Here is a 27,711-nt window from a genome sequence, read left to right on the forward strand (position 1 = left end):
TTGATTTCACTTTGCAAGAAGGTGAGTTTCTAGAGAAAATGATAATGAAGTCTGGCTGAGCAACCAGGTAGGAAATTGTGAGGTCTCTGCCCTTGTCACTCCCCTCCCCCTTTCACTAGAGGATCTGAGAGGAGCTCTATGATATGTAACCTCCACCCTCATCTAAACCAGATAATATTATTTTGTGGTTTGTCAAACTGACATATCTGGATGGCTACAGGGGTCTCAGAGGTATTCTTAAAGGAAATCATAGAGAACCAAACTATCAAACTTCAAATGACCTCTTAGTGAACAAGAAATTGATTGTGATCTATAGAAATAAAGGTAGATTTCATCTCTAAGACTTTCTTTTTTATTCCTTGTTGCTGCTGCCCCACCTCTCCCCGCCCCACTTGAAGTATTCTGCTATAGTATAAGAGCAATTATTGACATTAGATGTGACATTCCAAGAAACTGTTTACAATGCAAACAATAAAGAGAGGCATGCCTGAAGTTCAGGTTATAATGTGTTAAAAATCATGCCGTCTATGAAACACATTGATTTCAGGGACATTTTATATAAAGTATTTTTCACTAAGTATTTTACTGACTGCTTTTCTGCTAGTCCTGGAAACTAGCTGCCCTCTGTTTTGATATGGTGAGAATGCTGAGGGACACTCAAAGGCCAGTCTCTGAAGTCAAAAGCAAATAAAGAATTGAGCCAATTATTCTGATCATTTGGGCAAGGAGCTCATAATCACACAGGTAATGAGCAGGAAGGATTCACTGAATGAAATATAAAATACACTATTATTATGATCCTGCACCCATGGATAAGGGGGGAGGTGAAGTTAGCTGTTCTTTTCTTTGCTTCTATCTTCAGCATCTTGATCAGTATAACAGTCCTAGGTGTTTGACAACTTGGTTAATCTGAGAAGGCTCTGATCAAAAACACAGTGAAACTCCCTTTTCTCTGAAGGATTTTCTTTCTCCTTTGTGGATAAGATCAATCAGAACTGGGATAAATTGGGTCGGTCACACATTATTGTGGGAAAGCCATATCTTGGTACATTGCAAAGTACTCTGTCTTTTTTTACTCCATTTAGACAGCATTGCCCAGTGAGTCTAGAGGGACAATGAAAAGACTACATCAAATCAACTAAGAAGTGGGACTATGTCTACGGACCTTGTAATAGTAGCAAAATATTGCTACTAGCTAAGTAAATGTCTGTATAATAATATATGCTATATTTGGAGTTCATACTTTCCTTCTCCTAAGAATTACCATTGTATTTCTCCTTTTCTCCTAAAAATATGCCGAGGAAGGGAAAGGGAAGTCCATGACACAGAACCCAATACGGTTTATTTTTACACTGAGACATATGGCCTTTTAGAATTACGAGAAAAAACTGTCTTGTACTTGGTACTACACTGTCACATGTTGTTATACTTTTGTAGCTTATTTTCAGTCACTAATTTCAGAAGAAATGAACGTTAACTTTATATTACACAGTGCAATATAATTTTAGTCTGCTTTGTCTGTGTACTGACTCTTTTTGGTGTGGTCACCATGACCTAATCAATAACAATTAAAACTTTTAGCACTTAATAGCCTTTCTGAACACATATCCTGATACTGGTCTGAATATATAAGAGGGATCCTACTCAAATTCCTATAATATTATATTCCACAGGATATATTAATCCTATCATAAAAGCATTTTAAGTACTTTAGATTAATATGTAGGTTTTAATGTTTCACCTAAACATTCAGTTAAGCACCCCAACACCTTTTTTGTTCCAGTTTTTCTCCCAGCACCCTAGGATCACAAAGACCATTTCCAGGTGGGAGATTAATTACAAAAATGTGGGAGAAGAAGAAGAGGAGCTGGAAGAAGGGGCTGAAACAGAAGGAATCTATGAGTATCTTAGACATGAGAGTTTGATGATTTTCTTAGTGGATTTTCTTAGTGTTTGAGCCCCAGGATAAAGAACAAAAAATGACGTTTTACCTCAGCATCCAGTGTATCCAGTATGTATACAGCTTCAAGATCACCAGCAGTGACCAAGAAATTGGCCATGGTCTTTTATGGCATTGATAAAGACAAGAGCTCAGTGAATTTCGAAATGCTTTTGTTCTCCATGAGCTGGATAACCCAGGTGCAAAAAGAATACTTAAACTTGATTGCTTTAAGCAAGAACAAGGAGAGAAAAATTTCTAGGAACTGATTGGATATGGCACAGACTATTCCCTGGGGGAGGCCCCCTAGATCTGTGCCAACCTCTTCAATCAGGTCTGGCTCAAGATGAGTCACAAGCAGATCATGCTGTTTACCAATAGTGATGATCCCCATGGCAACAATAGTGCCATTGCCAGCCAGAACACGACTGAAGCCATCTCCATGCCATAGGTATTTTCCTCGACCTTATGAAACTGAAGAAGCATGGAGGTTTATTGTTTTTTATTGTTCTACAGGGACATCATCTCTGCAACTGACTTCAGAATTCACTTTGAAGAGTTAGAAAGGCTAGAGGACCCTCAGAGGAAGGTATGGGCCAAAGAGACCAGGAAACACCCACTGGCCAGGCCTAAACTAAAACTAGACAAGGATGTGGCTCTTACTGTTACCATTTTTATATGGTTCAGAAGGCATTCTGGCCTCTTCCCATCAGGATTCACCAGGAAACAAATGAACAGATGAAAACCAAGACCCAAACATTTAATGTAGAAACAGGCATCTTACTTCTGCCTAGTCACAACAAGAGGTCTCAGATCTCTGGAAACTGTCAGATTGTGATGGGAAAAAGGGAATATGGATGAGTTGAAGAGATTTGATAAACTGGGCTTGATTCTGATGGGCTTTAAACCTCTCTTTATGCTCAGGTAGCACCATTTCTTAATGCCTTCTCTGTTTGTGTACTCAGAGGAATCACTAGTTAATGGAAGTACAATACTGTTTAGTGCTTTACTCACTAGGTGTCTGGAGAAAGGGGTGTTGATGCAGTGCAATTACATTCCCTGCCTATACAGTCCACTATATTTTGTGGCCCTGGTGCCCCAGGAGGAGGACCTGGATGCCCAGAGAGTTCAGGTGGCCCCCCTAGACTTTCAGCTTATCTTCTTGCCCTATTCTGATGACAAACAGAAGGTAGCCTTTACTGAGGAATTCACTTCCAAGACACAGCAGGTGAACAAAATAAATTCTACATCAAATACTGCAGCAACAGCTTTGAGAACCCTGCACTGCACCAGCACTTCAGAAACTTGGAGGTCTTGGTTCTGGATCTGATGGAGCCTGAGCAGGTGCAAGACCTAACACTAATCAAGGTAGAAGCAGTGGACCTCAGACTGGGCATCCTGATAGAGGAGTTTAAGGAGCTAGTCTATTCCTCCTAACTACAAACCTGACAGGAAGGCAGTGAAGAAGAAACAAGATGGTGATGGTCCTGGAGAGAAACAGGCCAAGCTCAGGCTATTCAAAGAGGAGTTCAAGGCCTATGTTTGAAAGGGCATCCTGGGTAAGGTCATAGTGCCTGTCATCAAAGAAGCCTGCCAAGCATACTGACTCAAGTCCAGCAGCACCAAGAGGCAAGAGCTCCTGGATCTAGCCATGAGCATTTCCAGAAGGACTGATGGGACCCCAAGGCATCTTGTTCTCCTCCCTCTTACCTCCTTCAGCTCTGCGTCTTCTCATTGTTTATCAATAAAGAGAACTACTCTCTCTCTCTCTATTATATATATATATATATATATATATATATATGTATATATATACACACACAATATATAATCATATATTACATAATCTATATTGATATAATATATGAGAGAGTAATGTATATATATATATATGTACATATATATATATATATATATACACACAGATATCTATTTACATATTAGTCTCTGTATCAAGTGGTCTTTCAAACAACTGGTAAATTTTACATCTATCTATCTATCTATCCATCCATCTTTCAATAGATATTTCTGTAGTATACCATGAATGTAATAAGAAGCAAATAGATTAGAGTATCCTATGAAAGATAAAAAATGTTTTTGTCATACTCCCTACATTTGCAAACCTCTTTACATTTAATTGAAAGTCTATATAATTCCATTTGAGAACATGCGATTTCCTCCTTTGGCAGGCATTTCTAATACACTAAAGTCCTTAAGCCGTCTCAAGTAAAAAATCCAGCTTCTTAATGCAGAGAATAATTTACTAGCATTATTGCAAATCAGAAACATTTACCATGAAAATTCTGACACATGTGTATTAATACAATGTTTGCTTTAGCAGATTTAAACAGTGATGGAGGTGGTTGTATGGAAAAAGTACTGTTCAACAAATATAACATTCTCTGAATTACAACAATAACAGCTCTCAGAGCAGTCCTTCAAATGATCCTCACTGCCTCCTTTGGCCTCAAATTTTACTGAGCTGTCACAATTCCATGCACTCCTATTAAATATCTTATTCCACATGTTATTCATTCAGTAGTGACCTTAGTAATAAACCTCTTAAGATGAAAAATGTGTCTCCTATTAAAATTACTGACCTATTATTTATAACACTTCAATCCTCTATTAAGAGGTTTTTTTGAAAGAAGTCTTAAAGCTGTTCCGAGAGTTTTATATTTTGAATAACTGAAACACAGAAAGTCTAACTACAAGCAACTGTAGGATTAGTTTCCCCTTCCCTTTTTGTATTCTGCCTTGAAAGTGCAAGTTCCATAATTTTCTTTGATCATAAAATTCCATTTTAAACCAATCACAAAACAGTAATATACTACACAGCTATGTAATTTATTTATCTCATGATGAGTACAGTAGTGAAGTTTATAATATTTCTTTATAATTTCTTCCTTTAATTTGTAACATCAGAGAATCACAAAGTATTTCTTTAAACACAGATCTAGAAAGACAGTCATTATTAGTTTCTCCATCGAAGAATCTTGCTGAATATTTTAATCTAAATACCCTGAATTTCTGGTAATGTCAGCCAATGAGAGTTCACCCATATTTTCAAATTATTTTAATAATAGTGTTGTCATTTCAAGACACTGCATATTACATATTGCTTCTTAAAATGACCTAGTTTTTTTCCAACATTACTAGACTTAAAAGATGAAATTGCATTGAAAATGTGTAAATTAAAAAGTGCTTTTCAAAGTGAGGCAATTACTATATTTTTTAAAGGGTATCTGTCTTCAGAGAACCAAGAAAACTTTCCAATCACTTCACAAAGCATCCAACCAAATAGGTATTTATTTTGGGGCTCTGGATTTAAACTGAAATAGTGAGTCATTGCCTTAGAAAAATAGGCACAATTTGACCCATTTAATCAAGGTATTGATAACCAAAAATTGGGAACTGGGTAAAAGAATACATATCAAAACAAATTGTCAGGAGAAAGACAAAAGAATATAGAAATTCCTCAGTCAAGAAATACGTACTTTCCTTGTAAAACAGAGAGCTATGACAGAGAAGGTCAAAGCTAACTGGTTTGCCCTACTAACTCATTTGCCAAACTTTACCCTGATAAAGGAATATCATCATTATTACTGACTCACAAAACTTATGGAACGGTAGATGACAAAATGGGTTTACTGACAACTTGGTGAGAACTTAGTCACAGTATCCAAAGAATATTTAAAAATTACAGCAAATGGAGGGATAAACCAGAATGGAAGGGGGGATCTGTCAATATTTCTGTAATAAATTATGTTTATTAATGAAAATGTACATTTGGACTTAAAGATTTTTGAACCATAGTGTGCTACATTAGGAAATGGAATAATGACAGAAAGAGTAGCTGAATCAGACCAAATATATAGCAAGAAACTGTGTTGGAGACAACACAATTTTTATGTCTTTGAGGAACCAATATTCAATAAAGATGAAAGGGGAAAGAATGAGTACTGATAAAGGAAATTATTGCTAAAATCACTACTAAAAAGTGATCAGAAATTACCAATGTGTACCAACCCATATGCCTACCCCATTATCTCTACCAAAAATTTATAAGAATAATCAACAAACTTATCAAGAATATACTTGGTGAAAATGCAAGAAAGAAACAAAGCTTTTACAAATGATTCTCTATAGCTGACCTATTTTTTTACAGTGGTATATCTGAAAGAAAAGTTTAGAAAAGATAAGATGCTACGTGATTTATTTTTTTCTTGACTATAAAAAGTATTTGATATGACAAAATTCACATTTTGATATAACAAAATTAAATGGTATTCTGACAAGGTATCACTTCTTGAAACTGTCAAGATCATACAAGATTACTTGATAAATACAAAAAGTAAATGGATTTTTAAACAATTCTCTTTTTTAAGTATAACATAAAATAGGGAAATGTATTCTCACCAAAAATGTTGGCCACTGCTATGTGGCTTTAATCTTTTTTTAATCTGATGCTACACATTTCTTCTAGGTTTCATTGAGAGTGAAACATGCATGTATAGTCTAAAACTGGAAAGCATAACTATTTATTTGCCTTTTCCTCTCCTTTTATCATATTACTCCTCTGCTTTTACTATGGCACTCAACACATAAGCTCTAGATTAAGTATTTAAATAAAGAAATTCCCGTTTTCTCCCATTAGGAATATTTAGCAGACTCTGGGTCCTAAAAGTAATGTTCTTAGGAACCCAGAGGCCACTGAGTACCATTAATAAGTTAAGCAGAGTCAAGCTCTGTTTAAAAAGTTATACATGCAAATTATTTGGGGTTTAATAAGAATGGTGCTGCCATGAGCCTGAACAGATGTTTGAAAATTTAGCTGAGTATGTTTATTCATTCTAAATATGTTTACAGAATCTATTGAATGCTATTTTCTCAAACGCATTTGCATGGGAATGTATGAGTGGGCCTGATTCTGCCATCCTTAATCAAGCAAAACTGCCACTGGCTTCATGAGGAATTATGCCTGGGTGGGTTATGGCAGAATCAGGCCCATGGAGAGTTTTCTGCAATGATAGTAGCAAATTTGTCTGTCACCATTGGAAATTCAGTTGTGTAGCTAGTGTTCATAACAAAAAATTAGCCTTCTCTGTTCTATACTGCCTTCCTATAAATACAAATGGTTATTATAATGTTCAAGTGAATTTAAAGTTTGATATTTTTTCTTGGTCAGAAGATAGGTTCGTATCTCTGCTCTGATGTTAACCACTTATGAACCTTGGGTCTCAGTTTCCCTATCTTAAACATATAAACTGACCTATAAGTCCCTTTCAACCACAAAGTATATGATTTTGATTCATATAAGGTAGACTCAGTAATTCTCACTAGATATCTTGTTTCAAATTTTTTTTTCTATTCACAAGCTTTTAATAGTAAAAATGCTTTTTCATTAATGTTCTGGATAGTTTAAAAAACAGAGGTTAGTGCATGGCTTTTACTTCATTTTATAACTATGGAATGCTTGCTCCCCCCAAAAAAATCACTATCTGAATACCAATCTGATGACATCTTCTGAAATCTAAGCTTATTCTTCCACAAAAACTCAATTTAAATTTTAACTACGGATTCTCTCTATTCTCTGTGTCCTTTTATTCTCAATTATATAATTTAATCAATCTTTGAAATCCCAGCACTGATATCAAACTAACATTGTGTTTTTTGTAGAACTTTAAAAAGTCTGAGGAATTCAATTGTATCATGCATCTCTTCCTTTTTTATATCAACTTCCTTCTCATTGGTTGCCCCACTAGTTTTTTTCAACATATTAACAATATGACTTTTTAAATCTGATGAGATGATCTCTAGGGATCTTTCTGGTTATAAGATTTTATCATCTTATGACTCTTCTCATACTCTGTACTTTAGTTAATATATAGAACTAAAGATCTTGGTTGATACCTATTTCCTGTGCCCTGGAACTCCTAAGTAATGTTGTTATTTTCTTTATAGTTTTCATCTTCTTTTTTATATTTCCCCTCCTTTCCCTGGGTATTTCGCTTTCACACTCTGTTCTTAGCCTCTCTGACTTATCAAAGAAAGGGCTTTTTATTGTTGTTTTCTTCCAAACAATTCAAAATGAGCTTCTTTGTGGAGCCTTTCAGGAACCATCCACATGAGGGCACTTAATAAATACATTTTTGATTAAGGCATGCTCTAAGGAGCAATAACAGAAGCAGAATAGAATGAGAGGGAAAAGGCAGAAAATGGGGAAAAATAAAATTGCTCAATAATTACTTTTTTCTATTCTATCATATGCAGTTATGGCTAGTTTATTGTATCTTATTTGTGTTATAAGACCCCTGGATGGAGGCTAAGCTTTCTACTTATTTAATTAGCTAAGAATGCAGTTAGTGCTTAACATATAGAATAGATAATCAGGAAATAATAAATTCAATGGACTTAGACAGAAGTTACATTGGGTATCCTCTGGCCCTCAGGAAGGGTCAAATATGCTGTTCCAGAAAGGAGAATATAGTCTATTTTAGAACATCTCTAGAAAGGAAAGTTCCTCAATCTGTCTTTGTCACTCATTCATGTGGCAAATTTTACAATCAAAATATTATTTCTTTGTAAATCTTAAAGCTCCCAAGTGATGATGATCATGATGATGGTAATAATTATGTAGAATTGTTATTTTTAGCCACATTCCTTTGATGCCTGGAAGAAGCCCATAATTTAACTATTGAAATATATGCTTTGCTCATGGAAGATTTTTAAAGTGGGGTTAAAATTAAAATTGACATCTCCAAATTGAATTGTCAATATATTACAGTCTAATTTAAATCTGTCACTAATTTAAATCTTAATTCCTGAGGAGGTCTCTTGGTGTAAAAAAAAAGTAGTTGTCAGTGGCAATATCAAAACCATGACTTAGATTTGAAGCTTGTTTGTGACACTTACTAATAAACAAGTAAGTCACTTAACTTTTCTAAGCCTTCATATGCTAATCAGCAAAAATGATGTAAAATGTGGACAATAATATTAATGGTACTTATCTCACAGGCATACTATAGGGATCCAATTAAGTAATGTATATAAAATATTTTTGCAGATGTTAAAGCTTCGTATGTATTATTATTTTAATATATGATATTTACTGGCAATTTTAGCTCCTTTCATTTAAAAAAATGTTTAAAAAGGAAGTAAACTATTATGTTGGTAGTGCGAATGGAGGCATCACCATTTCTTGCTTAAGATACATTTGAAGCTCATCACTGAATGTTCTTCAGGCCTTATCTCATTATATACATATGTCATTATCTAAAACAGCCATGCCACTTAGAAGAAAACCAATTAGAAAGTATTCAGAGTTATCAAAGAAAAAAACAGAACCTTGACTAATTAGCAAACAGTGTTTGTCTTTGCTTTGATAATTCTAGAATGGCTAGCTCCAATAGGAGTCACTTAAATGAGAGATAATATTAATTTAATACTGTTTCTCATGGTTTGAAAATATTTTCACAGATAAATGTTCCTTAGACTATATAGCAAACTGACACAGAAGGAAAACAATAAAAAATAGAAAAGAGTATTATAATTATGCAATCAGCTGGATTACAGAATTATCCAAGTCCTGTGTATGTAAAATACTAGTCTATAACTTTGGCTGTGTGAATATAAAAGTGAAACTTTCATACTCTTAAAGCTATACCCATATAAAGATAAAATAATGCTTTTGCAAATACATGGTGAAACAAGTGTGACATTATTTTCTTGGTTGCCTTGAATGAGAGTAATAAAAGACTGCTCACTCTACCTTTAGGAGAAATTAAGTTCTATGGGTCCACTTAGAAAAATGTTATATTACTAATGGAATGAATATAATAATGATAATAATAATAATATTTGTATAGCTCTTGAAGCATTACTTGATATCCCTGGCTGATATTCCCCATCCCCTTTTCCTGCCCCTACACAAGATAGTTCTCATAGCTTTTTACTTTCAATGATGCTAAATAGGATTGCTTGTGTTTCAAATTCCACTTGCTTATGTTGAATAACAAGATGCTATGTTATTTTTATTTTGTTCTATAATTCTGGATTTGATTTTTTTTCAGTAATTAAAAAGAATTTAATTCATCACTCAGGAATGAAGTCCTTGCAGTTTTCCATATTTATTTTCTTTTTAGTCACATCCTGAAACTGCAAAGCTAGATTATTGTTTCATGGATTATGAACGACCTGATTCTTTTAGCTTAGTTCTAGGCAATAATCCACAAAATGAGTACAGAATCACTTGAATCCAAGATTCTTCTTAGAGAATGTCCCAAACTCGTTACATTTTTTTAGCATAAAGTATCTTTAATTTTCATAATATAGCATAAACAAAAATGGACTGGGAGCTAGGGTCTTAGTTCTATACTTGATACTGCTCTTTGGTTCTCTTCTTGGGTCCTATGACTCTGTTTCATTGGTTTGGACTAGAAGGCCATTGAGGTCTCTTTTCAATCATAGATTCTGTGATTTTCTAACTATTCAGATGACCTTGACTTGTCAAGTCACCAAAACTCTCTGAATCATGGTTTTTGTGAATATAAAGTCAAGAATATCAATCAATTATCTCTAAACTCCCATCACTGTATCCAGGCCTCCCCCCCAATTATTGTACTATCCATTGTATGTACAAGAGCTAATTATACTTACTAACTACAGAGCCATACAAATTATGAATGAACTTACATGACACCAAGATAACTGGTTGAAAATTAAAAACAACCGGAAAGGGTTGTTAGTTTTTGTAGTTTTTGCTATTGCTCATTTGCTTGTTCAATCAAACTATACTGCTGATTAAATGGGGGAAAAGCTACATTACTCCCATTATCATATCACTGCCTCCTCATTGAATTGACTTGTTTCTTGGAATCATGCAGACATAAATAAAATATATCATCCCTATTAGTAGCTAAAATTAGTAGCTAAAAATTTCACACTAGAGAGTTGCTTCTTTTTTCTTTTTTTTCCACCAGAAAGATAAATAATGAAGCATACAGATGACATACAAAATTCCAGTTGAATAGATTTGTATACCTTTTAGTGTAAATATAATGCCATATTAATTTTCCTTTCTACATAGTCTATGGGCACACACTGTATTCAAGACATTAGCAAGAAATGATTAAAATGGGTATGAACATAGTTTATATTTGTATTGCATAAAAGTTTCAAAAATATTTGCCTCCATTTATTTAATTGGATATTCACAATAAACCTGGGTGATAGGTAGGGCAGATCTTATTATCCCTGTTTTATAGATAAAGAAACTCTCCTTCAAAGAGGCTGCACAACTTGTACAAGATAATATGGCACGTTAGTGTCAGACATGGTCAAGGGCTTTGCTAATGTTATCTTTGTATCCCCAATATAAAGAACAATACCTTTCACATAGTAGGTGATGAGTAATTCTATTTTTGAGTTGAATAGGGACTTCTGACTCCCTGTTAAATGTGCCTTCCACCATACAAAGTTTCTTCTTGTAACAACAACCATGATGATGATAATAATGATAACTAACTCTTACAGAGCACTATAAGATTTGCAAAGTGTTTCATATATCTTATTTCATTTGATCTTCCTAATGACCCTGTGAGAGAAGTGATCTTATCCCCATTTTATAGATGAAGAAACTGAGGTTTAAAGAGGTTAAATAACTTGCCCAGGGTAATAGACCTTGTAAGTGTCTAAGAAAGATTCAAATTAGATCATCCTAATACCAAGTACAACACTGTTGACTATGCACTATATGACCTAGCTGCCTTGGGAAATATAAAAAAGTCAGTGAATCAAAGGACAATAGAATCACAGAATTTGAGGGTTGTAAGCATCTTCAGCAGCTGTTCAGTCCAAACCATCCACAAAAGGAATTCCCACAAAGACATACCCCATAAGTGACCACCATGACTCTTCTCAAAAAAAGTAACCCACCATCATGCAGATTAGACCTTTCCACTTTTGGATAGCTAGAATTGTTAGAAAGACTTTTTTGTTGTTTGTTTGTCTTCCTGTGTGTTTGTTTGTTTTCCTGATGTCAAGTTTATTTTTTCTCTTTGCAGCTTCTATCCCAGTTGTCCCTCTTTGGCGAAAAAGATCAAGTTCAATCCTTTCTCACCTAAATGAATACTTTCTCCAGCCCTCAATGAATGTCTTCAAGTATAGACTGGATAATAACTTGTAGGTGTTTTGTAATGAGTATTCTTTTTCTAATATGGGCTACACTAGATGGCCTCTGTACTCTTTCCCTACTCCAAATTTCACTGACCCTATATTTCCTTTGAGAAATGAGGAATTGCTATCTGAATTTCTCAAGGCAAAACTTTTCTCAATAAAACTATTGTTGGTGCTAATAGTAACATTTTAAATGCTTTAGAAGGATAATATTTATTTTCCATATGGTTGAATCTAGTATTTTAATGATTTTTAAATGTAGGCTAAAAACTCACAAAATTGTTTAACATACAATCTATTTCACATAGTTTTAGTTGTTTTTGACATGAATCACTTGACATGCAAAGTACCTTGCCATGCATTCTGAATCAGGCAGTGCCCACAATAACAAACTTTAATTTTATATTTTAAAATGATTAATCAGATTTAGAATATATTTTAAGATTTTCAGAACAGAAGTCAGGAAATTAGGAATCAGTCATTTTACCTCCAATTGCATTCTAAATATTACCAGTGAATAAACAGTACACATTTAAAAGGGTCTATACTAGACAGACATTCTTTTTTATAATCTAACAGAGGACAATTGGATTTATAAAAAACAACTTCCCACTATGATTTCCTTATATACTTCAGGTGGATTCTTATTTTCTTTTCTTAGATATAAGGAACAAATATTTCCATAATAGTTAACTATCCTTTATTAAGTACCTACTATGTGCCAGGTACTGTACTAAGTACTAGGGATACAAAGAAAAACAAAAAAAATGTTTAGTTCAATCTAAGGAAGCAGAAGGTGGTGGTACAGAAAACAAGCAAACAGCTATGGAAAACAGGACATATACAGGCTATGTTGGAGATAATCAATGGAGTAACATGAATGTTACAATAGGCACAACTATTTTTAATATTATTTTAAAAAGATATTGCCATTATTTCATCCATAATTAGTAAATGTAATCTGACCAGCATGCCAAGATATCTTATAATATAAATACTTCTCTGAGATGTTCAGAAAGCCTCAAAGTGATAAGGTGATTTTCTAAACTTATGCAGAAGCCAACTGGTTTAATGAGACCCATAGTATTTTATTAAGCACACAGAAAAATAATAACAAACATTCATTAGACCTTTTAAAATTGAGGAAACCCATATGGATACATAATAATCATGCCATATATATATTATATATATATATTATTTCCGTACATCTCCAAATATTTTACATAAAAATTATGAAATTTATTTAATATTAGTTTGTTGCAAGCAATTAAACCAAAAAAGTACTTCTCAATAACTGTCTGTAGTGTATTAAACCATGTCAATGACGAAGAGAGATGGTTTCCTCATAAAACAGTATGAGGAAACATCATTATTATCTTTCAAGGTTTGTAGTCCTTGGATTTGCAGTTAATTAGGAATATTCATCTACCCATTTTTCCTGGAGTAGGGCATAGGTGAACAGATAGTGTACATTTTATATGTTCCATTCTATGCCTTCTCCGGTCCAGTCACCTGGTAGAGACTGATAGGAGAAGTCCCAGTTGCTACAACTAAGTTTTTTCTATTCACCTATAAATAACTATCAAAAATGAAGTTGGCAGTATTATTTGGCCAGAGAGCATCCATTTAATTAGTCATTCTAATAGTTGCAAAAGGTTTTAATACTTTAGTGCTAATTCAATGGTCCATTAAAATTGAACTCTTAAATGTAGACATGTACAGTGAAATAATTTTATATTGCTATTATACTATTCCATGATTACAGCACACCTCAAATCCCTAACCTCACCCCACCCCCTGAATTAACCTTTTGCTCTCTTAGGTCTCAAACAGTAACAGGAGCTCAATATGTATAAAATTATAACTGAAAGTCAAAGAATTTAGCAAGAGACAACATTCAAAGAATTATGCTGGTCCAAATAAAGATAATCTCATCTGCTGAAGTTTGTTCTGTTCCTTCTGATTACTTAAAGATTTTAAAGAGAAGTAAAGACAATTTTGTTTATTTATTTGTGTTGGCTTATGAGGGTCAATTGCTAAATTTTAAGGGTGAACGTTTTCACCTTGGAAATTTAACAAGCACTAAAAATTAAGGCTGGATTTATTCTTTTGTAGATTGAGTAGACTTAGGAAAGTATTAATAATAATGCAGGTTAAATTTAAAAGTATAGATTGCACACAACCCCCACATTTACCAGCACTCTCTCAGGCTCAGGACTATCTGCCCACCCTCTTGTTTCTCAAATAAGAAATATTAAGGGACACTGACTTTATTTTACTTTTCTTCTCAAGTGGAATGCTAAATATTTGGAACCAATAATGGGGATGATTAATGTCATAGAAAATTGGTTATCTATCAGAAACTTTGAATGTTAAATTTTAGCCAATAACATTTGGGAGTGTGAGAAAAAAAAACAACTAAGTTTACTGGTGGATAAGGGGTTGTGTAGGGGGAGGGAAAAAGAAGACAAAAAAAGAGATTACAAAATGATATAAGAAAAAGTTGGAGATATTGAACTGTGAATAAAAGGAAAAAAAGGAAAAACTTTGTAGAAATATGTTGTTCTTTCCATCTGAGTTGTAATTCTGGCATATGGAAAGTAAGGGTAGACAATTACTTTCAAAATTTAAATTTCCCTATCCCAAGGGCTTAAAAGTCCTATTTTAACTTCCCTCCTTTCCTTATTCTTCCCTCCTTTCCCTCCTTTCCTTTCTCACATCCTAGATTACTAGACATAGTTTTCATTGAATAACTTATCATCAGTCTAGAACTATTAAATGTTTTCTGGCCTGAAGGTGGAGATGTGGAGTAACTTTAGCCTTTGATGTCTTTTCCAGATAGAATGTGTGTTGTGTCTAATGCTGAACTACAGGTCTAATAGTGAGTAAAAACAATAAATTCTCAGTACAGAAGGGAGAAAATGTTCCTCCCTGACCTTCTACTGGATACCTTCTGTACTAACAAGGGTAATAGAGAACTTTTTTCTCTGCCTAGTAAAATCTGAATCTTAAAAGAAGATGCCAAGAGAGAGCTGTGCTTCATTCAAAGAATTAATTCATAAAGATCTTATTTCAGGCACTGTAAAACCTGGCCAGCATATTCAGGAACAGGGGAAATTTCCAATATTTTCTCGTATCAAAACTCACAGACCATAACTTAGTCTGCTTACAGATAAACTTGTGGTGTTTAACAAGTATGCAGCAGAGCAGTGTTTTCAAATTCAAATAGAAATAGGGTCACTAAATCATAGATTAGGATCACTGTGACTTCACATTGACTTAGAAAACCACATGTCAGCATTATCTGTGCTTTATTGCATTTTTATTTATTTTGTTAAATATTTTCCAATTATATCACGACACTTTAGAGTGGCCCTCAGGATGAGATTTGAGGCCTCTGACCCAGAGCAAGGGTTCTTAACCTGGATCCTATCCAACAGGGATAAGATTGACTTTAGGGGGTCAAAAAATTGGATGGAAAAAATCTTCTTTATTTTTACTAACCTCTAACTGAAATATAGTATTTATGAAGGTAGGCAACAAATGTTATTCTGAGGAAAGGTCTGTGGACTTCTCCAGACCATCCAAGGGGCCCATGATATACACAGAAAGTTTGAAAATTCCTTCCCTAGAGAAACCTCTTCCCTGAAAGGCTCTGAACCAAGCTAATTTCCCAACCCGTGTAACCAGGACCCTCAGAAAGTGCCATTTTCACATATGAAGGTATAGGACTTGTTTACAGTTAAGAATAATGATCTGCTAGACTTTTCAGCCTTATCTTTGAAATCTTCTTATATTAATTACCACCTTCTCACTAAGTTTTCTCATTCTTCTCTATGCGGGGGTGATAAGCAACTCAAGACAGTTTATAAAGTCTGTTTTCAGCATGTAGGAAATTCTCCACTGAAATACTCGATTGTCTACACTGAAGTAAGTGTTCACTATGTGTATTAGACAAAGTTTTTAGGAGTTGTATTAATTTTAATATTAGACATGATCTTTGTCAAGTGAAGTTCAGCTCCAATGCCTCATTGTAGCATAGCAGTGACCTTGGGTTAAAAAAGGCTAAGCCAGTAGAGGCCACATTCTGGGTAGGGGAGGGGGAAAGGTCTTCTTAAGCACAGAACTGTGACAGACTGTCTGTCATTTGATGACCTGATCCTATGTTTTCACAAAGGACCATCACCAGACTTTTGGGTATGAGGTGATAAATCTGAAGTGAATATTGGGATTGATTACCTTTCCTCCTCTCCCAGTGACAAATTTTGGAGAGTGATTGGAATGGAAGGAAGGTCATGCATGCCTGAGGATGGGCTGTAATAGAGAGAGTCTGAAGAAAAGGCAGAAAAAAGGAGAAATGGCAGAGAGGGGAAAATGGGCACATCTCAAGGAGACAAACTCGAAGTTTATTCTCATCCTGAGCAGTATTTAGAAGTTTGATGAGGAAGAAAATACATAGCATTGTCAATAGTCTGAAATGATTATTCAGTGCCATCAAGCATTCATCTGCTGTGACCCATGTATTTTCCATCTTTAATGCATGTAACATATTAAATGCATGACCTCTGAACTTCCCTAGCAATTTCCTTTCCTTTTCTTTTCCTGACACCTCACCCATATTCTTGTGAGTCCTTATACCATAATTGAGCTAGGATTTACATTTCTACCTGATTTCTAGTCCTTAGGCCCTTTCTTAGAGAAAAATAGCATTTTCCTAAAAGAGAGAGATCCGTTCAGTACCTTTGTAAGAACTGTACCAATGATCACACTGATATGGCCATGTTTAAGCCTAGAGAGACACTCTTGCATTCTAATAGTTGTTTTGATGTTCTCATTCTTAAATATCTGAAATATATTTACTTCCTTTGCTATGAAGAAGACCTGTTCAAAATTCATTTTCTGAGTTAGAAGAATATGTGATCACTTTTTTCACTATATATGAATTTAAACTTAATTACAAAATAAGAAAAGAAAAAGAAAAAACCGTGCCATGCACATGGTAGAACATAAGAGAGGATTCAATATAAAGTAATAACTTTACATTTCAGGAAAACCTATATAAAATAAACATTTTCTTATTTATTTATTTATTATTTAATTTCCCCCAACTTACATGTAAACAATTTTTAACATTTGTTTTTAGAACCAAGTTCCAAATTCTTTCCCTTCTTTCTTCCATCCTTACTCCTCCCCCCCCGCCCCCACCACATTGAGAAGGCAAACAATTCCATATAGGATATACATGTGTAGTCATGCAAAACAAATCCATAATAGTCATGTTGTGAAAGAAAACATAGATTTTTTAAAAAACTCAAGGAAAATAAAGTCAAAAAAACTTGCTTCAATCTATATTCAGAAACTACCAGTTTTTTACCCCCCTCTGGGGACAGATAGCATTTTTCATCTTAAGTCTTTCAGAGTTGTCATGGATCCTTGTGCTGCTAAAAATAGCTAAGTCATTCACAGCTGATTATCCTACAATACTGTAGTTACTTTCTACCTGTTACGTTTCACTTTGCATCAACCCACGAAAGGCTTTCTAGGTTGTTTATTTTTCTGCTTCAAAATTTTTTCCCACAATTACTATTGCTACCTGTATTTCCCTCCATCCTATTTCTCCCACCCATGTTTATTCTATTCACTCTTTCCTTTCACCCTGTCTCTACTCAAAAGTGTTTTGTTTCTGATTATCCCTTTCCCCAATCTGCCCTCCCTTCTATCACTCCCCAGCTCCTTTTCTTATCCCTTTCCCCTTCTATTTTCCTATAGGATAATATATATTTCTATACTCCATTGCCTATCTTATTTCCCAATTACATGTATAAACAATTTTAACACTCATTTTTAAAACTCTGAGTTCCAAATTCTCTCCCTTCCTCCCTCCTCCCATTGAGAAGGCAAACAATTTGATATATGCTATACATGTGTGACCATGAAAAACACTTTCATAATAGTCATGTTGTGAAAGACTAACTGTATTTCCCACCATCCTATCCTTCCCCATTTATTCTATTCTCTCCCTTCACCATATTTCTCCTCAAAAGTATTTCGCTTCTGACTACCCCCTCCCCCAATCTGCCCTCCCTTCTCTCACCCCTCTTTATTCCCCTCCCCTTACTTTCCTGTAGGGTAAGATAGATTTCCATACCCAATTGAGTGTGTATGTTATACCCCCCTTAAGCCAAACCCAATGACAGTAAGGTTTACTCACTGCCTCTCATCTCCCCCCTCTTTCCCTCCATTGTAAAAGGTTTTTCTTGCCTCTTTTATGTGAGATAATTTACCCCCATTCTACCTCTCCCTTTCTCCTTCACCCAGTACATTCCTCTCTCATTCCTTAATTTTATTTTTTAGATATCATCCCTTAATATTCAACTCACCCTATGTCCTCTCTCTCTCTCTCTCTCTCTCTCTCTCTCCATATATATATATATATATATATATATATATATATATATATATACACACACACATACATATACATATGTATATATGTATATGCATATATACATATACATATATATGTGTGTGTATGTGTGTATATATATACATATATACATATATATATATATATATATATATATATATATATATATATATTCCCTCCAACTACCCTAACAATGAGAAATGTCTCATAAGTTATAAATAACATCTATACTTGTGTGGGATTGTAAACAGTTCAACTTTAATAGGTTCTTTATGATTTCTCTTTCCTTTTTACCTTTAGATGCTTCTCTTGAGTCCTGTGTTTGAAAGTCAAATTTTCTATTTAGCTCTGTATTTTTTCCCCTAAGAATGCATTAAATTCCTCTACATCACTGAATATCAATTTTTCCCCTCATTCATTTAACTCGTTTTTCCTGAGAAAGTAATTCTTGATTTTAATCCTAGCTCCTTTGCCCTCTGGAATATCCTATTTCAAGCTCTCCTTCCCTTAATATAGAAGCTGCTGGATCTTGTATTATCCTGATTCTGTTTCCACACACTCGGATTGTTTTTTTTTTTTTTTTTCTGGCTACTTCCAGTATTTTCTCCTTGACCTGATAATTCTGGAATTTGGCTGCCTATTCCTTGCTGTTTGGGTATACTGTCCAAAGCTTCAGGGATTCTGTGCAGCTGTTTTCAGAGATATTTCTAGGGACCTGTAAGCTTTCAGTTCTTCCAAGTTGGTATGATCTAAGGAGACATGTTTACTCCTTTCCTGGCCTATGCTCTGGTCTGTGAGTGACCACAAGCACTCTTTTCTACCTTTGGACTATGAGGAGGGTCCCGTCTCTGCTGCTACCACAAGTTCTACTATTTTAATGCTCCTCCTCCCCCCAGAACTGCCACCAAGGACCAAGATCCAAGTATGGGCAAAGCAACAGAGTCCTGCCTCAGTGCAGCAAAGAGACCCCTGTAATTTCCTCCTGATCAGTTGCTCAATCCTCTTACAGTCTGTAGACTGAGAACTCTGGAAGTAGCCAGTGCTGCCACCACTGCCATGACCACCGCTGCTGCCCCATGGTTGTGCTGGGACTGGGGCTGGACTGTACTCTTCTCTCACCCAGACCTTTCCTACTGACCTTCCAAGTTGTTGGGTTGAGAAGTCTGGAAACCTCCCACAGCTGCCACTAAGTGATTCAGTTCCCTGAGGCCTGCTCCAGGTTACTGGGGCCCAGTCTGTGCTGGCATGGCCTGTACTAGACTATGCTCCTCTCTCAGTCAGGTACAACAGACCTTTCCTGTGAACCTTCCAGGTTCTCTTGGGCTGGAGATTTGTTTCCCTCTGTCTTTTTGTGGGTTCTGCTGCTCTAGAATTTGTCTACAATCATTTTTTACAGGCATTTGGAGGGCTTTGGTAGAAGAGCTCAAGCTAGTCCCTGCTTTTACTCCAGCATCTTGGCTCCACCCCCTTACACAGTATTTTCAAAGCTGTCCTTCTTTGCTTCCTTGTATGTTTTCTTTTGTCTTCTGCTATGTACTTTTTATTTTGTTTTCCCCTCCCTCCCCTCCCTGCCAAGGTAACAATTAGGCATGAATATATATGTGTGTATATGTGTGTGTATATGTGTGTGTCTGTATATGCATATATGTACATCCACATATACACATAGATATACATATATATACATATCCATAAACAAACACACACATACACACATTTTATATACATACACATATATGTTTACACACATACATATACACTCAAATGCATATATGTAAGACTGTATTAGGCTTATTTCCACTTGTCATCTGTTTTTCTGTAGGTGGATAGCATCTTCCTTCATAAGTCCAAGTCTTTTACATTTTTCTAACTGTACCAGCTCATCATTTCCTACACCCCAACAATATTCCTACCTAATCACATTCTATCTGGGAGATTGTCTTTGACAGTTAGATTTTCCCTCTACCAATTTTTTCTGCTTTCCCTCTATTCTTGGCTAATTAGGTTTCAATTACACAGGAAAATTTTGATTTGAAATAATCAAAATTATCCATTTCATACTTCAGCACTGCTCTCACTTAATAATATGGTTTAAAGTCTGATACTACGGAATCTAGTTTCTTCACATCTTTTTCCCCTGGTTTCCTTGAAGTTCCTGACCCTCTGCTCTTCCAAATGAACCTGATATTATTTTTTTTCCTGATTCAGAAAGATTTTTTTTAGTAATTTAATTTGGATGGTATTACATAAATAGTTTAGTTAGGTAAAGTTGCCTTTTGTTTTTTTTAATATTAGCTTTACCTACCCACGCAAAATAAATATTACTTCAATTATTTAGACCTAACTTTGTTTATATAAAAGGGTTTTGTATTTATATTCATATAATTCCTGTGTCTGTTTAGGTAGGTATACTCTCTTCTCTAGAGGTTTGTTTTTTATGAGATATTTCACTTTTTCTTCTATTTTTTCATTCTTTATATTTTGTTTTATTATTTCTTGGTCTCATAACTTCACTGGCTTCCCCTTGCCCAATTCTAATTTTCAAGGAGTTGTTTTCTTCCTTAAGTTTCTGGATCTCCATTTCCAGTTTGGTTGATTTTCTTTTCATAATCTTGTCTTTCTTGGATTGTTCTTAGCTTTTAAAAATTTTTCCTCAATGTCTTTTATTTGATTTTTGAAGTCTTTTTGAGTTCTTCTATCAATCCTTTTTGAGCAGGTGACCATCTGACATTATTCTTTGGGGTAGGAGAGACTTTCTTTGCTTCACTATCCTCCTCTGAAGGTATTCTCTATTCCCATAGTAATTGTCTGTGGTTGGGTTCTTTCTCCTTTGTCTGCTCATTTTCAGCAGCTTATTATTATAATCACCTCTAATCCTGGGGCACGGGGGATGGTGCCTCTGGCCTCAGGTCCTTCTTACTGTTATTATTTGAGCTTTGCCCTGAGCCCAACATCTACACTCCTTTTCCCCTCCAAGCCATGGCACACTGTGCTGGAAATGCTCTTGTTCCCTGAGAACCCTCCAATGTCCATGACCTTCAGTTCTCCCCTCTGACCTGGAACCAAGACCAAAACCTCAGCTCTCTAGTATCCACTCCATAACTTTTGCAGTCACGGGGCCTGTGCTGGTTTCTTCTCCCCTGTCATTGAGTCTTGGCAACACAGCTGGGCCTGGTGTCTCTTGTCACCAGAGGCTCTCTCAATCTTCCCCCATCAGACCCCTTACTCCCCACACTATCCAGGAGGGAAAATTTCTGTGGCTAAAGTCAAGGCTACCTCCAAACCTGCCTGGCTGCTTGCTTTTTCAGCAGAGCTAACCTGAAGATGTTTACACCTCACTAGGGCCAAATCTCCATCCTGAGATCTTTCCATCTTTCTTTGGATCTTCTCCAGTTGTCCTAGGAGGACCACTGTTCTGCTCTAATTCTTATTTACTGTTGCTTCTCTATGCTCACCCTGAGGTGCTATTTTGCCTTGTTTGTGGAGGAAATCTGGAAAGCTTGGAATTTTCCTCTGATCACCATTTACTCTGATCACCTAATCCCATGCATCTTCTTAATAGGAAAGGTGAATGGCCCTATTGCCTTAGAAAACTAAGATGGAACAGTAAATGCAATAGTTTCCCTCCTAAAAATCTTTCTTAATACCGTATTATTGCTAAGAGACCACAAGTTGGTTTGCGTTATATTCTTTTCGGTTTTGCCCTCATCATAGTTCAGTGGTATCCTACAAACCAAAATAACTTTGTGTGGGACTGGAATCATGCTAGTTCTTTAGTCTTCTAAGAGAGGAATCATTTTTATGACTTCTGTCCCTCTCTACCATAACAACCACTATAATGCCCAACAGTTTATTGCCCAATATGGCTAACCCTTGCCTTTTACTTGAAAGGGATGCTACACTGGCTTAAGTAAAGCAGATGTGGAAGACATATGCATGAAGAGCTTGTTAATGGAGGTCCTTTGTCAACTTTATGAGCTTATAGAACTGTGAGCCTTTTTCCAGTATTTTTGAAAGTGTCCCATAGAAGGTAGGGACATGCTCATCAAAACCTTTTTGAGATGATAAAAGACAGCTCCTAATTAAGCCTTGGTGCCTAGGAATGTCCCAAGATGAATTGTTGGGTTTTGAGAGTCCCTACTAGCTAGCTCCTAGGGGAGTGGTTTTGGTAATTTGGTGCTGTCCCCATGATGAATGAAGTGAGATCAGATTTTTGGTTGTTGGTGTTGTCTGGTCATTTTAGTTGTGTCCAAACTCTGTGACCCCATTTGCGATTTTCTTGGCAAAAATATCAGGGTGGTTTGCAATTTCTTTCTCCAGCACATTTTACAGATGAGGAAACTTAGACAAACAGGGCTAAGTGAATTGCCCAGGGTCACACAGCTAGTGAGTGTCTGAGGCCATATTTGAACTCAGGTCTTTCTGACTCCAGGCCTGATGCTCTACCCACTGTGCCACCTAGTTTCAGATTCTTGGTAGGATGAAATCTTTCGGAAGGAGTCCAAAATTCCTGCTTATTTTTTTAAAAATTAACAAATTTAAATGCCAAACTTTATTGTTGTTGTTGGTATTGTTGTTTTTGTTCATTTCAATTTGCATTTTCTCCATTAGTATCTTTCCAAAGTAAGGAGCCAGAGGGTGGGTGTGAGTACAAAAAAATACAAAGGAAGAGAATATGAATTTCAGAAAATAAAACAAAAAGTACTATGTGAGGAAACATTAGCTAAAAACATCTACATAAATGCTGAGAAACACTTAGGAGTTCTGAATATGAGATCAGCAAGAAGTCTTCCAAGAATCCCATCATAATCTCTTGCTCTTTGCCAATGGAACAGAGGTAAGATGGAGGCTTTATTCTTCTCTTTCCATCTTCTAGACATTTCACATTGCTTTCTCCAGATCTGCAACAGTGCCTTTTGGTTGTAACTTATAAAGTTTGAGAGGCAAAGTTTATGTATAATTAATCATTATATTAATTATTGCCTAGGGGATAATTAATAAAAATGGTCAGTGGCACTCTTGAATGCCAAAGACCCCTCATGGAACTCATATGCCCTTGGAAAATGGGGGATCTTGAGGGTGGCAATCAACTCTGATTGGTTAACAATGAAAAAAATAAATATAATGAGAGACCCATTCTAAAGAGGGGTTGGGGAAAAGTGACTGATAACTCAGTCATGGACAAAGAGACTTATCTCCCATTCAGACTACCCCCACCTTCAGCTATTTAGACAAAAGGAGGTCCACTTCTCCTCAGACCTGGCTAACATAAACATAATAGGCCTGATTTCACATTTGGGTAGGGTCTCCCACCCAGGATCAAAAATTATGTACCCAGGGGATGTGGGCAATCTCACCTATCAACAATATCTTTCAGAGACTGAACAATCTACAGTCTTCTGAAAAAATTTTGGTCCTAATTCAATAATTAATTATTAACATAAGAAAGAAATAATTATTTCTCTCATGGTCCAGTCAATTTCTCAGAAAAATGTAAGGGAGTTTTTTAGCCCCATCTCCCCTATGGTAGATGAAAACAAAACTTCCAATTTTTCTTGCTTCCCTCCATGTCATATTTCCCTGACCTTCCTTCTCTGATCTTCTATTTTACTTCCCTTATCTTTCTCCAGCCTCATCCTTCCCATATGACTATGACTACCTTTTGGTGGACAACATTCATTGTTCCAAAGTTCTCACTGGATTTCTCATTAGATTGTGAGCTCCTTCATGACAGCTCTTAACACAGTACCTGGCATACAGCAGGCATTTAACAAATGCTTGTCAGCTTGTTACCTGGAGAAGAAGAAAAGAGGAAATATCCCAAAGATACTATATTGAAGGGGTGAGCACAACCGTCATTCAGCAAGATTTATCAAACACATAATGTTTGTCAAGTATGGTGCTAAGCAGTGGAGATTCAATGAAAGATTGAACTAATCCTTGCTTTTGGAGATCTTATAGTCTAATTGGTAGAACGATTTGAATATAACTATAAAAAAACAAGGTATATACGGGTTAAATTGTAAAAAATCTAAAAGAAGGAAAACAGTAGAAACTCATGGATACGTTTTCTAAGGCATAAAGGGGTTGTGATCTTTGCCAGTTAAGAGAGTGCCCACATATGAAATCATGGATATTTTTAAATGTCAAAATACTATATCACCTACTATCTCTCTATACCCTTTACTAAAATTCTAAAAAAAAAAAACAAAAAAAAACTAAACATAAAAAACTGTAAATGCCAAAAATGAATTGTCAAGCAGCTCTCTATACAGTCTGTTTTGAAAAAAAGAATTGCAAATTTGTAATGACTTGCTTTAAATCTCTTTCATCTAGTCTGCCTCATAATTATTTCTCCTTCCTGTCACTCTGACATTGTTATGCCTCCCAAAGTAGGGGCTATTCTTCAATGTCTTCAATGTCAAGATGAATTTTAGCTTGTAAAATAACTGGTTGTTGGCAAGGTCTCTCATTAAAACTCTGTGGTTCCATGATAGCACATTCTCTTATCCTCTGTTATCACATTACCCTCAAGAAATCATCACAACCTTACCTGTCTAATGATGACTAAGGAAGCAGTGGGTCAAAGAGAAGATATCTGAGTTAGTCTCAAACCTTCAGTTGTGACCTTAAATATTTTTTTGGCTGGCTTAAGAAAAATAGAAAAAGATAAATGTGTTTGACAAATTGTTTTTCCAGTAGTTTACGTGAGGAAAAACCATCATCCTTCTCCAACTGATATGTCCGTATTATTTTTGGTATGATATATTAGTCAAATAATTTGTCAAATACAGTCAATGAATAAAAATATTTGATGTTACTTTATATTCTATAAGCTCACTTCATTCAAAGCACTTTTCAAACACTACCTCATGGTCTATTTGTTATTTCATCTTATAGGTAGAGAAAGTAGGACACAGAAGGCTTACATAAACATGCATACATATACATATTGTAAGTGTATATAAGTCTATGTGTTTATACACACACACACACACACACACACATATATATATATATGTATATATATATATATACATATATATATATATATATACACACACACATATTGTAAAAGTGACAGTGTAGGGACAAAACTTTGAATAATACTCAGTTTTCCTTAATCTGGACCACTTTTATCAATGCTCTAAGTAAATTTGGAGAATATAATATAGTGGTTTCGGAATATTAAGTTAAAAGTGTAGAAAACTTCTGTGTAGTCTCTATAAAATGCTGGATGGAAAAATGAAATGGTCCTGGCCTGGTACAGAGCTAACTCAATTATGAAATCATAGTAACTGCATCCATTATTGATAATGTGGTCATCATAATAAGTTCTAAAGTGAATTTCTTAGCCACGTCTGCGTATACAACCCATTTTTTCAGCATTTCAAACAATAAAGGATCAGTGTAGGGGCTGCATCCCCTGATACACCTCATAATTTCACTATATCTTTAGTATAACATTTTTCTGTGTTACTTTCACCACACTAACATGCCCCCCCCCCCCAAATCATTACTTGGCAACTAACTTTATGGATACTAATTTCACTATACTCAGTGGGGCTGGGAAAGACACACAATCTATCACCAGAGTAATAATAAAAATCTTTTTAGTTTGGTTAATTGCTGCCAGAGCTTGTGGAGTTTTCAAGATCATGATAAAGCATTAGAATACTGCTTTAGTGGAGGACTGAGCAAATCACTGCATCCCTAAAGAGACTTTAAAAATTTTAAAAGCTCATTCTCTGTTATATCCTTTTTTTCTTATAACTATATTTACCTTATTGGAATGGCCAGTGTCTAGAGGTGGTGGGCTGCTTTTCCCTGGATATCTTTAAGCAAAAGACAGATGAGCAAATCTTTGACATGATATAATAGTGATTATTATTTTGCTTGTACAATTATCCCTTCCACATCAAAAGGGTTAGAGGCATGGTGAGCCCATGACGTAGAAAATCTGTGTAACTCTTTTGGCCCTTCCTTCATACCAGAGAAGTCTGAATTATTATGGTATTAAAAGATAAAATATGTGATATTATGCAATACTATACATATATTTTATGCATTTCTGAGTTTCTAAACATTTTCTGTGCCATCTGCTGGACTTTGCATGTCATCTGAGGCTTTCATAAAACTCCCCACACATGTACATATATATCTACACATATGCATACACAGATATACACACATACTGATACATACATATGCAGTATATATGTATATGTATGTGTATATATGCATATATGAATATAGCTATAGATATAACTATAGAGATATAGATGCAGATATATAGATACAGATATAGATATAGATATAGATATAGATATAGATATAGATATAGATATAGATATAGATATAGATATAGATATAGGCACACATATATCTTTTCCTATAAAAGAAAGCAACACATTTACCCATAGGCAGATAGTGCTTAAAAATCCTTGTGGTCCAAAAACTTAACTACCTGGTAACCAACACTCTGGAGCATTTGGGTGGCTCAATGGATAGAATGCTAGGCCTGGAGTCAGAAAGACCTGATGTCAAATTTGGCCTCCAATACTTATTGGCTATGTGAACCGAGTAAGTCATATAACCTCTGTTTGCCTTAATCCACTAGAGAATAAAATGGCAACCTACTCCAGCATCTTTGCCAAGAAAATCTCATGGACCAACATCAGTGTGCTCTATATAGCACATGGGGTAACAAAGAGTTGTATAAGACTGAAGAACTGAACAACAAGCAACTGGATGGCTCCCTCTGAGCCAGCAAGAGGCCAGAGACCCTTCAGAGACCCCCAGCTCACAAGTACCTCATACGAAGGTGGCTGCCCAGCTTCCTCTTGGCTCTCATCCACCAGGGGCTGGCAGATGCTTCCTGTCTGCTCCTTCATCCACTGAATGTTCTCTGAGACATCAGGGAGCCACTCCAACAATCTGCAGGAAGGGTTCCTTGGCTGCCCCACTTCGGCAGCCCCCACTGGGACCTCTCCCCATGCACACCCGGGACTCCCCTGCACTGCTGGGGCTTTCCAAGTTCCCCAGGGCCTCTTGTCACCCTCGAACCGGTAGCTCTTGCTACTCCCGGATGCCCTGCTTCAGCTGGCTCCGTGGCTCCCTCCTCCCCTTAGAGCCACGAAGGTCCTCAGGCCTCTCCCTCTTTTGA

At 35.7% G+C, this 27,711-nt stretch overlaps 1 pseudogene; it reads left to right on the top strand.

Annotated features, from left to right (window-relative positions):
• Positions 1-210: 210 nt before the first annotated feature.
• Positions 211-27,711, top strand: LOC118836065 (annotated as a pseudogene).

This window comes from Trichosurus vulpecula, chromosome 1 (assembly GCF_011100635.1).
Source record: "Trichosurus vulpecula isolate mTriVul1 chromosome 1, mTriVul1.pri, whole genome shotgun sequence".
Lineage (NCBI taxonomy): Eukaryota > Metazoa > Chordata > Mammalia > Diprotodontia > Phalangeridae > Trichosurus > Trichosurus vulpecula.